This window comes from Corvus cornix, chromosome 9 (assembly GCF_000738735.6).
Source record: "Corvus cornix cornix isolate S_Up_H32 chromosome 9, ASM73873v5, whole genome shotgun sequence".
NCBI lineage: Eukaryota > Metazoa > Chordata > Aves > Passeriformes > Corvidae > Corvus > Corvus cornix.
The window spans coordinates 22390100-22409204 of NC_046339.1; the positions used below are offsets into that span (position 1 = coordinate 22390100).

A 19105-nucleotide genomic window follows, 5' to 3' on the forward strand; every position below is an offset into this window, starting at 1 on the left:
GTAGCTGTGCCACAATTAAGTGTCCTGATTTTGGTTAGGGTAGAATTAGTGTTTTCTTAGTAGCTGGTGCAGTGCTGTGTTTCTTGGATTCAGTGTGAGGATAATGTTGATAACACACAGATGTTTTGGTTGTTGCTAAGTAGTGCTAACCCTGAGTCGGGAACTTCTCAGTTTCCCATGCTCTGCTGGAGAAGAAGAGCACAAGGAGCTGTGGTGAAGCACAGACTGTACAGCTGATCCGAGCTGGCCCAAGGCATATTCCATACCACAGAACCCATGCTCACTATATAAACTGGGGGGAGTGGTCCAGAAGGAGTGAATTGCAGAAGAATCCAAAAGGAGAGCATCGTGGCTGGTAAGCATTTCTATTGTGTATCACTTATTTTTCTTGTGTTTTGTTTTCCTTTTTCACAGCTTCATTGCAATTATTGTTGTTAGCAGTAGCAGTACCGTATTTGCTTTATTTCAATTATTAAACTCTTCCTATCTCAACCCACAGATTTTACCCTTTTTCTGATTCTCCTCCCCTTCCCAAGGAGAGAGAGAGTGAGCAGCTTCAAGGTACTTAGTTGCTAGCTAGGGCTAAACCACAACACTAAGGGTACAAGCATTCCCATCCATTTTATGCTCAAGGAGATGGTTCTCTGGCTTGGGCTCTCAGTCTGGCCACGTGCAGAGGCACAGCCATCTCACAAGAAACTAGCCCAGTAACTTTAATTCCTGCCTCTCCATCAGAAATAGACCACTACCACGACCTGTGCCAACTTGTGAAGTACGAGGGAATTTCAAGAAACAGCAGCAGAAAAGTCTACCTCTAGTAGGTTTGATGGCAGTGCACTTTCAATTCCTTTGATGGCAGAACTGGGGGAAAGCAAAGAGTAAAGTGGTCTGTATGCTTGAGTACCGTGTTTCTGTAAACGAGAAGATGAATCAGACACTCTGGAGCCAGAAAAAGCTACCTGCACATGTATCCCTTATTGGGAAAAAGAAACTTTGAGTGCATCAGAAGGCAGTTTTAAATCTTCCAGTTACAGTTTCAACAAATTGAAGGAGGATGCAGAACACTAACTAGAGCATTAGTATCTGGAACACAATTTCCCAAGGAAATGCAATTTTCTACTACCTCAAGTGAGCAGATACTACAGTATGCAACCTGGTTGGTAGCAAGTACGTAGCAGTTGCTAAACAGTGACACAAAATTCACTATTCCTATATATCCACCTGTGTAACAGTGATTCTAGAAGAGCATCAGAAGCATCAGAAACAGCTACCAGCTGTGTCCTCAGTCTGGATGCCAGGATTTTGATAGCCCACAACATGCATGCATTTAGTTCAAGTTAATGCTGGAAGTAAAGGCGACCACTGAATGTAAATAAAATAGCATCCACTTCTCACAGGGAAGACTCAAAGCATGCTATCTTAGAAATGAACTATCAACCACTTCAGAATGAGTTTCCCCAAAAACAAGCTCTAGACAGCTTTACGTAGCCACGGTCTAATCTGGGTTGGTAGGACTTTCAGGTCCAACTGGCTAAAAATCCAGTGCAATGAATTTACCAAAACATTAAAGGTCTGTTCATGTTTCACATGCATAGGTGCAATATCTGTAAAGACAAAATTGCTTTATCCCTCTGAAGTTTTTATACAAGCAGTTTAGAGTAAAATATTTCTGCACAGATGTCTGTTAATCATTTGGTTAAGCTCCCAGCTGGTACAAAGTAGAGGGACACCACACAGGCAAGCTGCAGACACTGCTCATTTCCATTTGGTGTATCAAGTGAAACTCTAAAATCCAAGAATTTTACTAAACAGTTCTAAACTTTAACAGCAGGCAGATTTCTCCTCTAAATTTACAAGAGCACACTTTCAACAAAGCAGCAGCAAATATAGTTTAGGAGATACAGTGAATAGTAGAGTTCTCACAGACTGACTAGCTGTTCACTCCTGCAACTACAGACTCTGCTTTGGTACTGATCCAGACAGGAAGAGACCAGGATGGATTGACTCTGACAAATGTAAGCTATTCAACATATGCTGGCAGGAACTGTTTACATCAGTCAACCATAATTCTGCCAGGACCACTAAACATCTTGTCAGTCTACACCACGAATGTAGCTAACACAAGGCAAAACAGAATACTGAGGAACAAATTTGAATAGATGGCTCTAATTGGAACAGTATTTTCAAAACCTAGGCAGCAAATGCTCAGGCAGTTGACGTTCCCTCACTGCTCACACCTTCCTGTCTGTACCACCATCCTCTCTCACAGTGAGTCAGTAATGTGGATGTCAGCCTTTAAGCAAATCTTTCTAAATAAAAGTGACCTAAGCTTTTCTACCTTAAAGAACTATTCAACCAGTTACATCAGCCTATTAGCCTCACACAGCAGGACAGAAGGCCTTGATGTAGATCTTGCCTAGCCTGCAGAGATGATTATGCTATGAGAGTGCTCCCATTGTCCAGTGGCAAATATGCTACGTTAGTCAGGAGCACTGTGACCTCGCTGCCTAGGGCACTCTGCCTGAGGGGTGCAAATCTATTCCCACCACCACTTGACCTACTGCTTTATGTACAAGTCCCCTCTTCCTACCCTTGTTACTCAAAAAGGCAATATTGAAATACTTCAAATATTGAAATAACTCAAATATTGAAAACACTCACTGCAGCACTGAGAACAGGAAGATCCTGACTGTCCTGGTTTCATCACAGTTGCTGAGGGAGAGAAGCCTAGAGACATGTGAGCATGGCTGGGTCACTATCCCATACCATCCACATCATCACTGGAGGCATGACCTCAGGGAAGGAAAAAATTTAACACACGCAGAAGCGGCACCATTTCAGTTCTGTTTTTCTTCAGGGGTGTTGCCAGTGGCCAGTGCTGTGGACCCTGCTGCTCTCACACCACTGCCTATCCCTTCCCATCCCTCAAGGGAGTTTGTTCATCATTGTTGTTCGTTGGCTCAGGGAAGGGGAGTGCCAGCTGTGGGAACATCCACCATCCTTCTCTTTGTCCCAGGAATAGCGGCACATCATGGCCAGGCTTCAGGAACATTCACCATCTTGTCTTTGTCTCATCAGCCATTCAGAACTGGGTTGGGGTGCTGAGCACCTTCTTGTGTGTAAATCTCCCCATCTTTTCTATACTTTCATTATTAATATTGTTGCTGTCATTGTTTCTTGTGCCTTTGCTGTTTGTTTTCATTAAATTGTTATCTCAGCCCATAGTCTCTGCCTTTGTCCCTCTCTCACCAGAGGGGGTGGGGATAAAGGGGAGCTCTTTCTTTAGAGTTTAAATCCCAGCTGATTTTAAACCACCACATGACCAAAGCAGATTCCAGATATATGGAGCTGTAAACTCCCAAAGAGGACAGGATGTAAAATGCTGACATGCCATTTCAGGATCAGGTCTCTGCCATCATCAGCAAGTGACCTAAGGCCTCTGTCCCACACAATTGAATGAACTGACTACAGGTGCTATCTTTAAATAGGAAGTACTCGAGGTTAATGGCTGGTTGTATCTGCTGACAGCATTTTTTTTTAAAAAAAAAAACATGCATAATGCATGATAAGCAGTGTTCAGAGGAAGACAAAAATAGCTCTGTATCAAAGAGACTGGCTCCCTATTTGCCTCCAAGGGCAAAGGAACATGCTGGTCTTGCATGTAAGCAAATCACTTTTTCTTCCGAAAAGATGTTTCATCAAGTCCCCTACAGATAAACATCTGCCAACATCAATATTCACTGCAAAACAAGAAGACCTCCTTAACCAGAAGGTATGATAAAACTTACTTCCAATTAAAGGTCTCTCTTTGAAATAATAATGTATTTCCTGGGCAGATGTGACTATTTGCTGAGACTCCAAAAGACCTTAAAGTTTGACATCCAGCTGTTCTACATTTGATGAAATGTATCTGACAAGGTAATATGTCCTCATGAGATGAGTAAGGGAAGTCACCAGAGCTCTGGCCAGTTATATGACAGAAAATTCAAGAAATATAGCAGGCAGGCAAGCTCAGACCTCTGGCCGCTGTCTCTTAGGGAAGAACAATCAGACTTAGGATCTGAAGGTGGTTTGGAAATTAAGATAGTAAGAATCTGACCAGAAAATAAGACTTATCCAACCCAAAGCAGACAAGGACAAAATCAACTTTTGGAGTCTCCAGGGAAATGGTGCATTATGCCAAAAACACAAAGACATGATCTGTGTGGCAAGTCTGATAAGGAACTATACCTGCTACTCAGCCAGTACCATGAAGTGATGAACTAAGGGATAAAAATCCACAGAGCAATAGATCTGAGTTACAACCATTTGAAAATGAGCCTCAAATACCTTGCTTTCTGCATCCAGTTGTCTTACCTAGCCAGACATTTAGATTGAATTTAAACTTCCAACTGAAGCCTGATGCTGTTGGGGGTCAGATCCACTCTTCAACAGCCCACTTAAAAGGACAAGCTATAAAGGATTAGGTACACAAATAGGTACTGCTTCTAAGAGTGACTAATTTTCAGGTCTTGGGATTCTGTTGGTCTGACAAATTGAGTATGTCACCCAATAAGGGCAGTGATTTTTATTAAGGCTATGTGTAACTATTGCCCATGGCTTCACATTCTGGTAACAGCAGCCGGGACAAGATTTTCTCTAAGGCCCTTGAATTAACTCTGGTTATTTACTCACTCTGCATAGAACATACCACTATGAAAGCAGGTGTTTCTTTAGCATTACAGTGTTCCTCAAAAGCTCTTTGGGGGCTACCCCAGGAACATTACAGCAAGGCAGCTGGTAGATGACAAGAACTTGGGTAACTATAGAGAAGCCCACAAAAAAAAAATACCTTCCTTGAATGGCTCAGCTGCCTCACAAATGGAAGGAAAAAGCACATGATATGACTAGCAAGATGTCCCAAGTAAAGGTGCTAGCAGAACCAAAGCTGGAAATCAAAGTGATAAGGGGCAAAAGGAAAGAGGATCTGTTGTGTTCTGGTTGCTTTTGTACAGGCTTTTACCAGATATGTAGTTCTAAAGGTAACACTGCCCACCCTATCACCTACGCCAAACGATGACATTAACAGCATAAACCTTCATGTAGTAATTCTGCACTACATCAGATATCTTGGCTAAAACAACTGTGAAAAAAAAAAAGCATATCTCTGCCAAAGGAAGAAAACAAAGTTTATTGGGAATTTCTGAGACAGTAGGACAGCTGTGGACAAGGGTGAAAGCAAACTCAACTTTTCAAAGAGTTGTGTCAAGATATCTCGAAGGCTTTTGAAGATGTATGGCTGTTACAAATATAAGGCAGCAGCCTTCAAGCATTAATAACCCACTAAAACATAAACAACAAAGTAGGAAGGAAAGCATCTTTTCATGATAAAAGAAGTTCACTAGCATGGTCCCAGACAGACCTGTGTTGGAACATGCATTATTCAAAGTATTCAGAACTGATCTGAAAAATGCTGGGGGGAATAAAGAACAACTAAGGATAGAGTGTTATATTTTCTGTATAAATTCATGGAGCAAATCTTATCTTGAGGCTTTCCAGTTCTCCTTATTTCAAAATGAGTGTAACAGAACTAAGCCAGCACAGGAAAGGCAACAAGAATGAAAGATATGTATCAATCCTGTATGAGGCTAGATTATAGACTAGAAACATGTCATCTAGAGAGAAAGGGATATGAGAATTTTACACCATCAACAGCTTCGACAAGGCACAAACAGTTTTTTCTAATTTCACTAAAATGTATTGTCATAAAAGGTTGTGAATATCAAAGAATAACTTTTTTTTCTCCTCCAGGACTGCCTAAATACCATCTCTGCACATTCAGTCCTGACAAGCAGTTTAAGAAACTCATCTTTTACTGTGGCCCAACATAGCTTGATCTAAACCACCAAAATCACCAGAGTTAACATCCATAAATCAGTATCACTGGAAGCTTTCTAGTTCCTACATTAAATTTAGCAGTGAAAACTGAGGTTCACAAACAACCTCCCTAAGAGGTCAGCACAAATACAGCAGAGCCTTACCTTAAGGCTGTGGATTTCTGTAAGAGGTGGACGTGGATGGCTGCTTGCAAAGTCACCTTGGCTCTGACTTGGACACTACACACAATTTTCAAAGGCTCAGGGAACAATAGAAACGCCTACATTTAACATTTATTTCTCATTTTTCCCCCTAATCTCTAGCAAGTACTTTAGGATCTAGCTGCAATTAGATGAGAGATTATTTGAGGAGGAGACATGGATGATTACTATAGAAAAGAATGCACTTACCCTCACAACAACTTCACCTAAAAATCCTCCAGGGATGTTACAGAGTTCCAAGATGTAGTTGCTTCTGCTGCTGCAAATATTAATAAGCTAGGAACCAAAAGTATTTTCACTACTTCATTCATGGAGCGTGGTAGATGCATGATAAATGTAACAGGAGGAAGAGTGCTTTTATCTTTCTCAGCTGAGCAGGATAAGGTATCTCTACTCAGCCTAATAGAAAACACATGGGATTGGTGCAGATGAACCTCTTATCTCAAGAGCTTTTCTCCAGAAGTGAGATAGCAGTCCAAGCAGAAAAGTCTCCTCTATTCTGTTCTCAAAGACAGAAGGAAAAAGGTAAAAAAGTCACACTGTTCCCAGGTCAACAACAAGATATTTGAATATCACCACTTACCTCTTGAATGAGGAGCATGAAGCAGTTACAATTGTTAAATATCTTTCACTACCCAAGAGGTTTGACACAAATATCTAGAAATATTTCATTCCACCTGGGGACCACCTCTGCCCTCGACTCTTTATTGTTCAGTTTATGTCAATATTTCCTCTTTCTTCAGCAATAAATCCACTTGCCTTGGTGCAATGTAGAATTTGGTAAAACATCGCACAGTTCAATATCCTTTTCAGCACAAAGTGTGTTGAGAAGGTTTTACAAATTTGAAATACTACCTTCAGAACACTGCCAGCCAGGCCCACTAACACAACTAAATTCTGTTAGCAAATGTAATTTCTATAGTGGGTAAGAAGTCACTTGTCTAGAATTTGTCATCCTTCTCGCTGCCATTTTTCAAGCTGTTTTTCTGCGAGTTTTATTTTTTATATATACACACACTGCAGTCCTTCAACCAACTTTGAACAAGCTCCGTGGGGTATTTGTGCAGACTTCCAAGATGGGTACTTTGCCTCACTTTCAGTGTCCTTCCTGCTACAAGTCCTGTACAGTCAGAGAAAGCTGTTCACAGACCTTGTAACTAAATTACAATAGCATTGACATACCACATTAACCTAAGAACAAGCCTCTCTTACACAAAATCCCTCAGATGAAATCTAAAGCAGTACAACACAGAAGATGAGGATTGCAGGCTGGTTGACCCTTATGGCCACATCAATACTTGTCACTGTAAGACATATCAACCCACACTAACAGTAACCTTTCTCCTCCCAGCTGACACAAAGCATGTGCAGCTGTGACCTCTTTTAGCCAGAGGTGTCCTGACCAAAGGAATTCAGCACACACTGGTCACAGGGAAGTGACTGCTGGAAACAATGATCTAGGTTTGTCTAGATTTACACAAGACTGTCTCCTGTTAAGCTATGGGCTACATGACCACTCCAAACAGCCTGTTATCTACTGTAATGCAAAGGTTCATCACACCTTTCCTCCTTGAACAGTCAGCCAAAAGCATCAGTATCTACACAAATCATCAATAAGAAGTTTCTAACTCGCCCATTACTCTCCCCTCCTGCCCTAGTCAGTACTTCATACGTCTGACACTTAGGAAGATTATTCTTTCCTCTGTAAATATTTTTCTGTGGCCTTAAAAGGGGCTTAATGAACACTGCAGAAAGCTGCCACAAAGGCTAATCAGTGCTGGTTCCTACTTCCTGCAGTCAGCTTAGCACAATTAACTCCTGACACCTGATATGATTCATTGGCTTGTTCTTTAAACCACCACAGTTTCAGGTTATTGGTTGCCTATATACAGCACATAACACCTGAGCTTTCAAAACCAGGAGTTAGATTACAAATAGGGATGCTCAAGATGAACCTTTGGAGGGCTGCAAAGCTCTTTGGGGGTTATGAAGAGCAGCATTTCTGGGTTTCAGTTCATTTCATGAACACATGCCCAGCCTCCAACCCTGGTAGCAGCCTTACAGACAATCCTTCACAGAGGCCAGGCTTACTGGGCAGGAGCTGCTAGAGATTGTTACCTGATGCCATGAAATAATATTTTCAAATTACAGCAGCAGACACTCATGCTATGGAAACTATAAAATTTCCACTTAATGCCTGTTAATTGGATTATTATTTTAAAGCCATGCTCACTGCTCCCGCATTAATAACAAATGAGCTCTCTCTAATTATTATTAGAGTATCTCCCATGCAAATTAATGATTAGGGCATTAACACCGTGCAGCTGAATTACCATTAATTCTCACATTTGAGCAAATCAGTTAATAAAGTGACAATAAAAAAGGGAAATTCCTTCATGCATTACTGAATTCCTTCACTCATACCAAAGGCATACAACAAAGGACTGTTAAGCACTTTTTCCTCTTATGAAATGTTAAACATAAATTATTCATCATAATCTGGAAAAAAAAATGGCTACAAAAAGCTGCATTTGTAAGTCTTGTGTGTTTGTAGGTAGTGCTAAAGTGCAATGTTTTAACCACTGCTCACAGTGTACAGTGTAATACAGACAGCCACAGACATAGCATAATCAGAATAACACAAAATTTTAGAAACAGTTGTTCTACAAACAACAGCACCAAATAATAGCTGTCACCTGATAACCATTGCAGGATTTTTTTCTATGTGTAGGACTTCTAAATCAGCACAAACTATGCTTTTCAAAGGGATGTAAGCTAATCACTCTTTATAATATGTTGAGACTATACTACTGCACACTCATGAGCAGAGGAACTGAATTTCTCAAATTGCATGAATACGTTATAATAAAAGTAGAAAACCTCTTCCTTGCTAGGCCCCCCACACCTTTCTGACCCATTTAACAATCATTTACCCATTCTGTAATCATTCAGTAATTCGGTAAAACCCAAGCATAACTCACAGCCATCATCTAAACCTTTGAGCTTCTCAAACTTGCTTTGGACTGAGCTTTCCTACCTTCCTAATCACAGGCATTCAGAAATGTAATGCACTCATAGATAAAGGAGACCTTTCCCTCCACCCTCACCTTCAACCCATTTCTTTCTAATCTCAGGTTTACATCATAATTTTTGTATTCTGAATATAGTTGCTTTCATTACCAAACACACCCTATTATCTTTATATTTCTGCATTATGAAAATTAGAATTTGCCAGAAAAATGCAAGTTGCACAGCAAAAACCAATATCCATTAGTTCTCCAGGCAGAATACCCATGAATGAGAACATATAAAAGATGCATAGCTCTGGATATGATTACGATGCTCTTTGGTGCAGATGGAGTAAAGATCTCCCTGATTAACTTAAATGATCATATTGCTCACAGTAGCAAAACTACATCATTTGATATTAATACCCTTGATGTGGATATTAAAATCACTCAGCTGATGTAATTGAAAATGTTCAGTACCTCCTTCAAGAATGATGAGTAGCAGTGGTCAACATTTCCTACTGATTTTCTAAGAGCTGTGTTTCTATGTGGATTACCCAGTATTGCAATTTCAGTTTAGCACACTCTACAAATGCATATAAAACCATGGCCAGGTGGATAAATCAGTGAGCTCTGTGCACACTTTATTAAATTTAGCATGCTCAGCAGTTTGCAAGACCTGGAATAAAACACGAAGACCAGCTTCCTAACTAGTCACCACACCAGCAGAATAATAGACATGCTTTATAGAATCCATCTGGGTACAAACAAAATAGCAGGAAAACAATTCCACAACGTTAAGTGGAAATATATAAATATCTTATTTGTGTGACTTACTGGAATACATTCAAATCATACAGTGGCAACTGTGGTTTAGTGCGTTTATCCCATGATTAATAAAGGCACTTTAAAAGACTGTCCAACTTACCTTTAGCCCTCAAGGAGTTTAGATTAGTGCTAAATAAAAACATCATCCTTGTTACCTGGTTTATATGTAATTGCTCATTTAAGGTTTTAGTTCTTCCCTCTCCAGAGGGCATTGGCTGAAATACACTGCAAGTACCACACCCTTTTAGTCGCTCAGCTGCAACAGTGTCTTCTGGTATTCTTCATGATCTGAGCAAGACAAGCTTAGGAACTCTGGTGGTCAAAGTACAACCCGAATGCTCAAACCTGCAAATAATTCAAAACAACAGCAGCTCTTCATCGTTGTAACTTCCTATCTCCACCTGGGAAGAAGTAACAGTCACTTAGACATTAAGTGTCACACGTTGCTAGCTGCAAAACACTTTACGGCTTCACAATAGTGGAAAAGATGAAAAGCATCAAGCACTGCATCTGGAAAGCACCAAACAATACAGAGCTTCAGCCACAGCTCCCTGTTATCCTGCCTGTAGCAAGGATGTTCAGGGTACAGTAAATATCAGCTGTTTAGCCCTCTCCCATCACCCAAGCAGAACACTGCAATTTGCCTTGGGAAGAGCCAAACCGCGCCGCTGACTCCAGCAGGACTCACTTCAAACACAGAGAAAGGGTGCACCACACCTCAGCCCTGCCCTCTCCCACAGAGATAACTTTTAGCAAGAGCCTCGAGACAACTGAAACTCCTCTTCCACTTGAGCCTCTCAGCCACACCACCAGAAGTGTGATGTTGAGAGTTTTCAGCCTCACAGCTGTGGCCAGCATGAGGACATGGCCCCCTGAGGGCACAGCAGCCACATAACCCACAGTGACACCAAGATCAGCCAGGCTAAAATATATTTATTGCTGTCTTTATGTAGAAGTTCTGTAAAGTCAATTTGTTGATAATCTTCCAGGGAGTTACCAGATTTGATAGTCCCTATTACCACTTTATTTCCAGTATTTGGGTTACTTCTTTTATATGTGCCATAATTTTAAGTCTTTGAATATACAGCCTCAGTCATCTTGGAGATAATTACTGCCTTTCTTAAGTGTTTTAACAATTTGTATGCATTCCAGAGTATAGATTGGTGTTCTCTGTCTACTACTTCTCTCATAATTGTTTCATCCACAAGGGTGAAATCTAGCTTCTAATGCTTCAATTAATTGACAATCTTTTGCACTATATTCTGTCTTAATATCTGGTAGGCTAATCTCCCACTGTGGACCCAAAACGTGGATGTCTTTTTCTCCAGCCTCTTTCACCTCCCTGTCAGCTAAGTCATTTTCTTGTTTTGGCCCTATTTTGTCTGGTGTGCTCTACAGTGCATAATTGCAACTTCAGCTGGCTTTTGTACTGCTTCCAATAAATGTAATATTTGTGTCCCATGTTTGATCGACGTAGCATGTGCTGATAACAAACCTCCCCCTTCCAAATTGCCCCATGGGATGCACGCTATGCCAAAAGCAAATTTAGAACCCATCCAGACGTTTACTTTCTTCCTTTCACTCAGTTCCAGTGCCTGGGTGAGAGCAACCAGCTCGGGCTTCTGCACTGAAACATCTGACATTAGAGCCTTAGATTCAATTACCTCACTCTGGGTAGTTACCACATATCCTGACATGTGTTTTCCACTGCAAACAAAGCTTTTTCTGCCTGTATATAGTGCCCAATCTGGGTTCTCTTTCGGGCTGTCCTTTAAATCAGTCAGCTGGAATAAACTTCTTTGATCATTTGTAAACAATCATGCTCTGGAGTACTTCCTACTTTGGTGGCCAACAGAAACCTGTCAGGATCAGCAATAGAGGTGGTTTTGAGGGTAATGTCACCCTGTTTCGTTAGCACCACTTGGTACTTAAGAATTGGGCTGGGGGACAGCCAGTGGCCCCCTTTTGTCCCAAGCCTGTCTGTACCATATGCAGTACACAGACTGTCATGCTTTGTCCTGGAGTCAATTTAGGAGCTTTCTGAGTCAACAGCACCATGGCTGTGACTGCTCACAGACAGCTCAGCCACCCTTGGCTCACATCATCGAGCTGTTTAGAAAGGTGTGCACCGGCTTGCCTCTGTTCCCCTGGGAATTCTGCTGGAACTCCCAAGGCAATATTTTGTCACTCATAAGTGAATAATTCAAAAGACCTCATGTAATCCCGTAAGTCTAAAGCTGGAGCCCTCATTAGTGCTTCTTAAGTTGTTCAAACACGGCCTGAGTGTGATCAATCCATTTAATAAAATCTTTACAGGCGGTTTTTAAAAGTCCACACGAAGGTGAGACTGGTAATCCATAATTACTGATCCACCACCTGACCATTCCAAGAAAGGCACACCATTCTCTTACAGTTTGTCGCTCTGGGATTTGGCAGACAGCTTTTTTTCTTTCTGTGCTTAGTTTCATCTGACCTCAGAAAATTTAAAAACCAAAAAGGTCACAGTCTTCTTCCTCGGTAGCCTGTAACCTTTTAACTAAAAAGTTTAACAATTCAACAGTCAGGTCTCAGCACTGTTCTTTAGTTTTGGTGGCTATCAGGATCTCATCAACATATTGTAACCGAACCCCTTGCAGATTAAAGGACTTCCATTCCCTAATTCCTTTTCCAGTTGATTCCCAAAATTGTGGGGCTATTTTTTAAATCCTTCTGGTAGTACAGTCCAAGTCGGTTGAGCCTTTCTTCCTGTCTGTAGCTTTTCCCACTCAAATACAAACCACTCCTGGTTGTCACAGCTTAGAAGTATGCAGAAAAAGACATATGATCTTTCCATTCAACTTCTTATGCAAAATTTACATTCAAAAATACAGTCTCTCAGGTCAGAGAGAGCCAGTTAGTCTTAAGTAAATGCTTTGCTTTGTTAAGGTATTTTTCAAAAAGAATTCTCTAGCACTTTTAAAAAAGGCTAATACTGGGTTTGCTGAATCTACGCTTAGCTGCATTTCATCTGTTTTTAAAACAGTTGTCTCAAATAAAGAACATGTATTTTACTGTGCTAACATATGGTATGATTATTTTAAACTCAGACAGAAACTATTAGGAATAGAAGCCTGATTTCTTATCTCTAATGGGATCTGAACTTCTGAATCACTTGTCTTCAGACTGCAGTTCCATTGGTGTATAACCTCAGTGAGGATTTCATCTTCCTCATACAAGCTCTATATAATGTAAAACACACCTCTTGTTTAACTTTTCATAGTAAGAATCTTACATGCTTGAAAAGACATGTAAGACCTCGTTTTAACCATTTTCATGGGAAATTTCAAGGAAAAATATTTGGAAATAGCATGGCCTTAATTGTGATTTTCCATAATAGATTCATGGGAGGAGATTTTAGTATAGCATTCTAATCTGGAAAAACTTGTCCTAAGGGCAAAGAAAATTGTTGGTAGTTAACAGATATCAATAATCAAGACAAATTTTGACTTGAACTCCTGTCTAAATCAAACCAGCTTCACAGTCAAATGGTTATCTGTGGCAAGAAAAGTCAAACTGATGCTGAAGCAGATTTGTGGGTGGATGCTGCCTTCTCTGGTCTTTGGCTTACAGAAATCTTGGCCAAATTTAAAGGCTTTTAATAGAGATACTTTGGGGGTTAGGGTGTGGCAGAGCTAGGTTCAATGCTCCCAAAGTGAATACTATAAAACCCCTTTTAAATATATATCTTAAGTGCTCATTAAATATTGGGCAAGGGTGTTTGTACTCAGTATAAATAAGATGTAACTTGACTGGCATCTTTATTTGCAAGTATCGTATAAGAATGAGCAAACACTTTGTCTTGTCCAAAAGTAAACATTAAAAATAAATTTTAAAAAATATGCAAGGAACTGACATCTTAAAGAATGGCAAAATTGAAAAATAGGGGAATGGAGTTATTTTGAACTGCAGAGTAGAACATGAAATATTAGCTTTATATATGCCTTTACTCTGAAAACTGCATTAAAATCTGGTCTGCTCTTGCATCCAACCCACCTTAGCTGCTGCACTCCTGGAATTTTTCAGAGAACAGAATTTTCAAGTTGTCTTATATTCCTTGCATGCCTTTGTGATGTTGGTGAGAAAAGAAGATGATGCTCGAGAAAGGAGTGTTCAGGAGGTTCATTTGCAACAGTATTAACTAAGCCTTTGCCAGTATCAGAGCACACAAATTCTGTCAAACTGGCTTGTAGTGTTCTGTATTATAAAAGTCATACCTTTATTCTAAGTGTACAAGCAAATGTTTTGTTTAAGACAGATATTTCTGTAAAGAGAGTTTTTCTGAGAAACAAGGGAAAGCACGTTTGGGGAACAAGAAGTCAGCTGAAAGGAGTTCTGAATGCCAGGAATGGGATATTGATTTTTTTTCTATGTAAAATCATTCCTAATGTGTTCCTTCCAACCACTGACAAGGGTTATTCTAATCACTGTCTGAAGAAAATGAATGAGAGACTACCAAAAATCTGTAATATGGAAAAAAAAATTCTTCCTTCAGGGAAGAAAAGGTTTTGATTGTGATTAAAGCTGCTTTTACTGACTGTCTGTTCAAGTAGGTGTAATTTCTAATTACTTTAATTATCTCATCAGTATTATAAAGCTAGAGCTATTTTAATCATGTGTACAACTGATAAAATTATTTTTTAAGATTCATTATTAAGCTTCTATCCAGAAATATAAAGCTATAGTTGTTCTTTAGCTACTGTATGTAGTTATCTTTTTGACATTAAACTTCACTGACTCCATAAGGAGCACTGAAAACACAAGCTTATCAGATGAAAAAATCTTTGGGGTTTTTCTTTTTTTTTTAACTTAATATGTGTGGTTTATGGTCTTTTAAGATTATAATGAGGCCATTCTCATTTTGCTAACACAGTGCTGCCATTCACGTGGTGGCTCCTGGCCCAAACAAGCACTATTTGCTCTTGGACTTGGCAAAAATTTGGTTTGATTATAAAAAAAAGCTACAGACAAGATCGAGCATTTATGTAATTGAGAATATTACATTCATACTGAATATTCTGTAGAAGAACCTGGACCATTTATGTGGATAAATAAAGGGTGCAGCATGATTAATAACACTTCCATGAAGAGCAGCCAGTTTCATGGGTTAGACTAAGACATTCTTGGGCTGCAAGAGTAATTATTGAGGGTTTGCCACATTTGAATAGGTCTGGAGTACTCTGACAAAGAAAAACATGAATCCGTATTTTAATGGGATCCATTGTGTGCCTGGAAGCTGTCAGAACCCTGATGAATTGTTTGCAAGAAGAGGAAGTGATTCACTGTCAGTGAATTACCGAATGTTATATTGATTCCAGTGCTGGCATATGGAATCTATACAACTTCTCGGTAGGTACGGAAATCCACGTTACAAATGAAGATTCAATAACTGTTATGCAGCTATCACAAGTGAATTAAGCTGCTCCTAAAAAGATTTTAATTCTCAATTGACTGCTTGCTCCATAGCAGGGTTCATGCTGTCTAGTACTCCAAATACCAATTTATGTCTCCCCTTTATTACAGATGGTTCATATCCATTATAAATTTGGCAAATATTTCTTTAAATTATTTTGCATGAATACCTGTGGCTTTGGGAAGGAAAGAAATCTGAAATTGCTAGAGAAAGCAAACACAAATAGTTAAATATCCAGTGTAAAATGATGTTTTGAAATGACCACAAAACTTGAACAATCAATGCTTCTCTACATTTTTTTTAGCCACACTGAAATATCTGTGGCTCTTTGAAACAATCAGATATAGCCTTATAGTCTTAAAATCAGAAATGGAAAAAGTATTCTGAAAAAAAATGTGCAAGTGATGGATGGGACATAAATAAGTATTGGTAGAAAACCCTCGTATGACCTTAGGAACTATGGGATTTTTCTACACCATTCTTTCTTATGTGTTAAACAGAGGTAGGTCCATCAATTGGTTTCTTACATTTCATGTTTAGAGGTGAAACATCAAGAGATGCAGAATCTTGCTGCTGACAGAGTCATGGGGTTTGCATCTGAGTCACCTTGCTCTGTAATATGAATGATATCAAAGGTTTAGGTGAACCAACATGAAGATGCCAATAAGACCCAAGAACCATTTCTTGCTAAGCTTTGCAGAGTAGAGCCTTGTGTGCCTTTGTAAATACACATTTTTCTGTATCTTATTTGGATACTAGATAAGATTTATTCCAGTAAATAGAAGTACTATGCTTAATAGTGTGCATTCTACTAACTGTAATGTCAGAGAATTACTCATTTTTTCCAATCTGCCAATCACCTCTTTCTACTTTGTCACTCTTTTATAACAGAAGTCCTCTAACTGTGCCTGTTTATAGGCTGAGTATTTTAGTCAACAAATGTTTTTATTGACTTGCAGCAAGTTCAATATTTGGTTAACATTAAAATGACTGGCTTGTGGGAGAGCTCTGAGGAGTGACTGAACCCTATAAAATGGGCAGATAAATGTTTATGAACTCAGAATTGTTGACAGAACAACACAATGAGAAGTTTAGTGTGCTATGTCCTGACTCCCCTTTGGCCCCTGATGTAGGACATCTCTCTACCCTGCTCTTTTATCAAATGGATAAGGATTTTCAATTCAGTGGTTTTCTGTCATTAACTCTTCTGGAGTGAGTTTAGGTATGACAGTTTGTGGTAGTTTAAGAATTAAGTTTAAAGATATTAATCTGGGTTACTTTGGGAGCCAATAGCTGCAATACAAACTCTCTCAAATAAGACTGTTCTCTAGAAACAGCAATGATCTTGTATTTAAGCTCAGGGCAACCTATTGAAGCAACTGTTCTATGAGACAGCAGTGAAAATATTTTTAAGCCCTTTCTGCAGAGCATGGTATTTTCAGAAAGCACAAGTAACTAAATTAGAATTTCTAGTGTTATGCTAATAAATTTTCCAGCTTAAATTTAGGAATATAACTGGCTGGTTAAAAACATCTTAGAAAAATGTATAGCAGATTTGGAAAATAAAATTTAATTTATTTTTTTTTCTTATCTTGGCTGCTTTTGTACAGTACGGTGGCATGGTGAAAAATATCCTGTTAAATATTTGGATTTGGAGCCCATAGAGAACAAATGCTACTTCATCCTATTTTTCAGGATGGTCTTTGGAAAATTAGCTATTGTCTCTGTGAAGCTTTTTTAAAGCAGGGCTTGGGCTGACATACCAGGATAGCTTTTGCCCTGGAATCCTTGAGTAGGCTTGCAACTTACAAATTTTCCTTGAACCTAAAAGGTCAGGTATATTCTTTGACTTTCTGTAAAATCCCCAATGCATCCTGAGTCTTGGCCTCTGCCATTTGGTAAAGTATTAATAGACCAAATTCAGCATTTACCACTTAAAGTACAACTAATCTGAAAATCCTGTGCATCATTCTGAATATTCTTAATAGGATGTTTTTCCTCATGGGATTTGCAGTGCTGATAAAATAGTTCTATTTGTGAGCCATGAGTTGTGTTTTGAATTCTCTGCCAGGGATCTTTTTTGATGAATTTTTGGAATTAAATAGCTGAAGAAAATAACTTAGTTTCTAGATTTTACTTTTAAAAAATATTTTCAGCCTGAGGTCTGCTCTCAACAAGTCTTCTGCTTGCAAGCTGGCTTATTAGGGAAGGAGTGACTTTAGATGTTGTAAGTTAAAGCAGCTGTTGATGGATCTTGCAGAATCAATACTCAAATAAGGAACATTGCTATAAACGTCATGGAATTCTCCCAGTTCCCAAAGAATAAATTTAGTCTAGCTGAGAATCTTCTCTGCATGAAGGCTTCTCTCACCATTACCAAACTAACAAGCTGCCTAAGCAGAGAATATTGCTTTACAGGTAGCTGGGGTGGTGTCACAGACAAGGAAAAGTGAGAACAGAGCTTGAAAAGAAAATTTCTGTGTAACAAGCCACTGTACCAAGAGTGGTCAAACTGTGCTTGAAATAAGGATTTAATTTAAACTTCATGAGTTTTCTGCATGCTCATTACAACTAAATTGATTAGAAATGCATGTTTTGGTTTAACAACTGTGCTGCAGGAGAAGCATTTATTACATAGCTGTTGAAGTGGCTGTTTTCTTGATCATTCGATATTTCAGGTCCAATAATAAAAATAGATGTAATCTAAATGCAGAATCCATCCTACTTAGGGCTCATAATTAAATGCTTTCCAAAAATGTTTATCATAACTTCCCACTGTGGCTTGTGGCTAATTTAATCAAATGGTAAGATCCTTCTCCTCTCACCTTTGTCTGCAGCAGATAAAATTGTGGGAGGGATATGTTGCTTAATTAACCCTGTAATTCTTACATTTGGGTTAATTAGCATCTAAATTAAGGTTACTTGTGTATCATATGCTTGGTGCTGTAGTCTATTCTGCACAATTTATTTCTCTAAGATATTTCAGCTAAGATATTTCTGCTTGCTTGCATGGTTTGATTGTTTTCATATGAAAGTATTAAATTTTTCCTCCTCCTTATGTGCACTACCCAGAGGCCAGTTACAAAACACGTCGCCTGATAACTAAAACAACTGACTGTACAAAGATTGCCCTTGGTATGTGATCAATTTTGGAATCCTGATTTAGTCACCATACACGTTATGGTGAATGTGACCACATTCAGTTGCAGTTGGTAGGATTTCAATGTGTCCAAATGTTGTATTAATTTGGATGCCTTTGCTGGATACATTCAGCTGTCCAAACCTGCTATCTCTACTTACTCATGAAGTATCAGTTTATTCATGATTTGCAGAAAAGCTGACTGGAAAATGGCTGGATTATTCAGAAACATCTGTATTCATAACAGAGATGACAAAAAAATGAAGACGTAAAAAAATTAAGGTGTAGCTTTCCCATAATATTAGAGCAGGAAAGCCACAGATTGCAGTTTCTGACTCTGAGACCATCATAAAGCGGTACAGCCTCTGTCCTCCTTCATTCATTTAGTCTAAGCTTCCTATCACCCCTCTGATGGACAGTCTGGGCATGTCCACACTAAAAGGGTTAAATAAAATTCAGACGGAAGTATAGAACATAATTGTATTATGTGGTTTGAATTTCCAGGAAGGCACTTTTCTCCAAAGGAAAACAACAATTTGCAAGGCTCTGCATTGTGAATGCAGGGCCCAAGCACCTCAGACTCTATTGTAGTGGGATGGCTGCA

At 39.2% G+C, this 19105-nt stretch overlaps 1 non-coding gene across 1 annotated transcript in view; it reads left to right on the plus strand.

Annotated features, from left to right (window-relative positions):
• Positions 1 to 223: 223 nt before the first annotated feature.
• LOC104693102 overlaps positions 224 to 19105 on the plus strand; it is a 59659-nt gene continuing 40777 nt past the window's right edge. Inside the window, exon 1 of the transcript XR_002046829.3 lies at positions 224 to 355. This is a non-coding gene — a transcript (uncharacterized LOC104693102). The remainder of the gene's footprint in view (positions 356 to 19105) is intronic.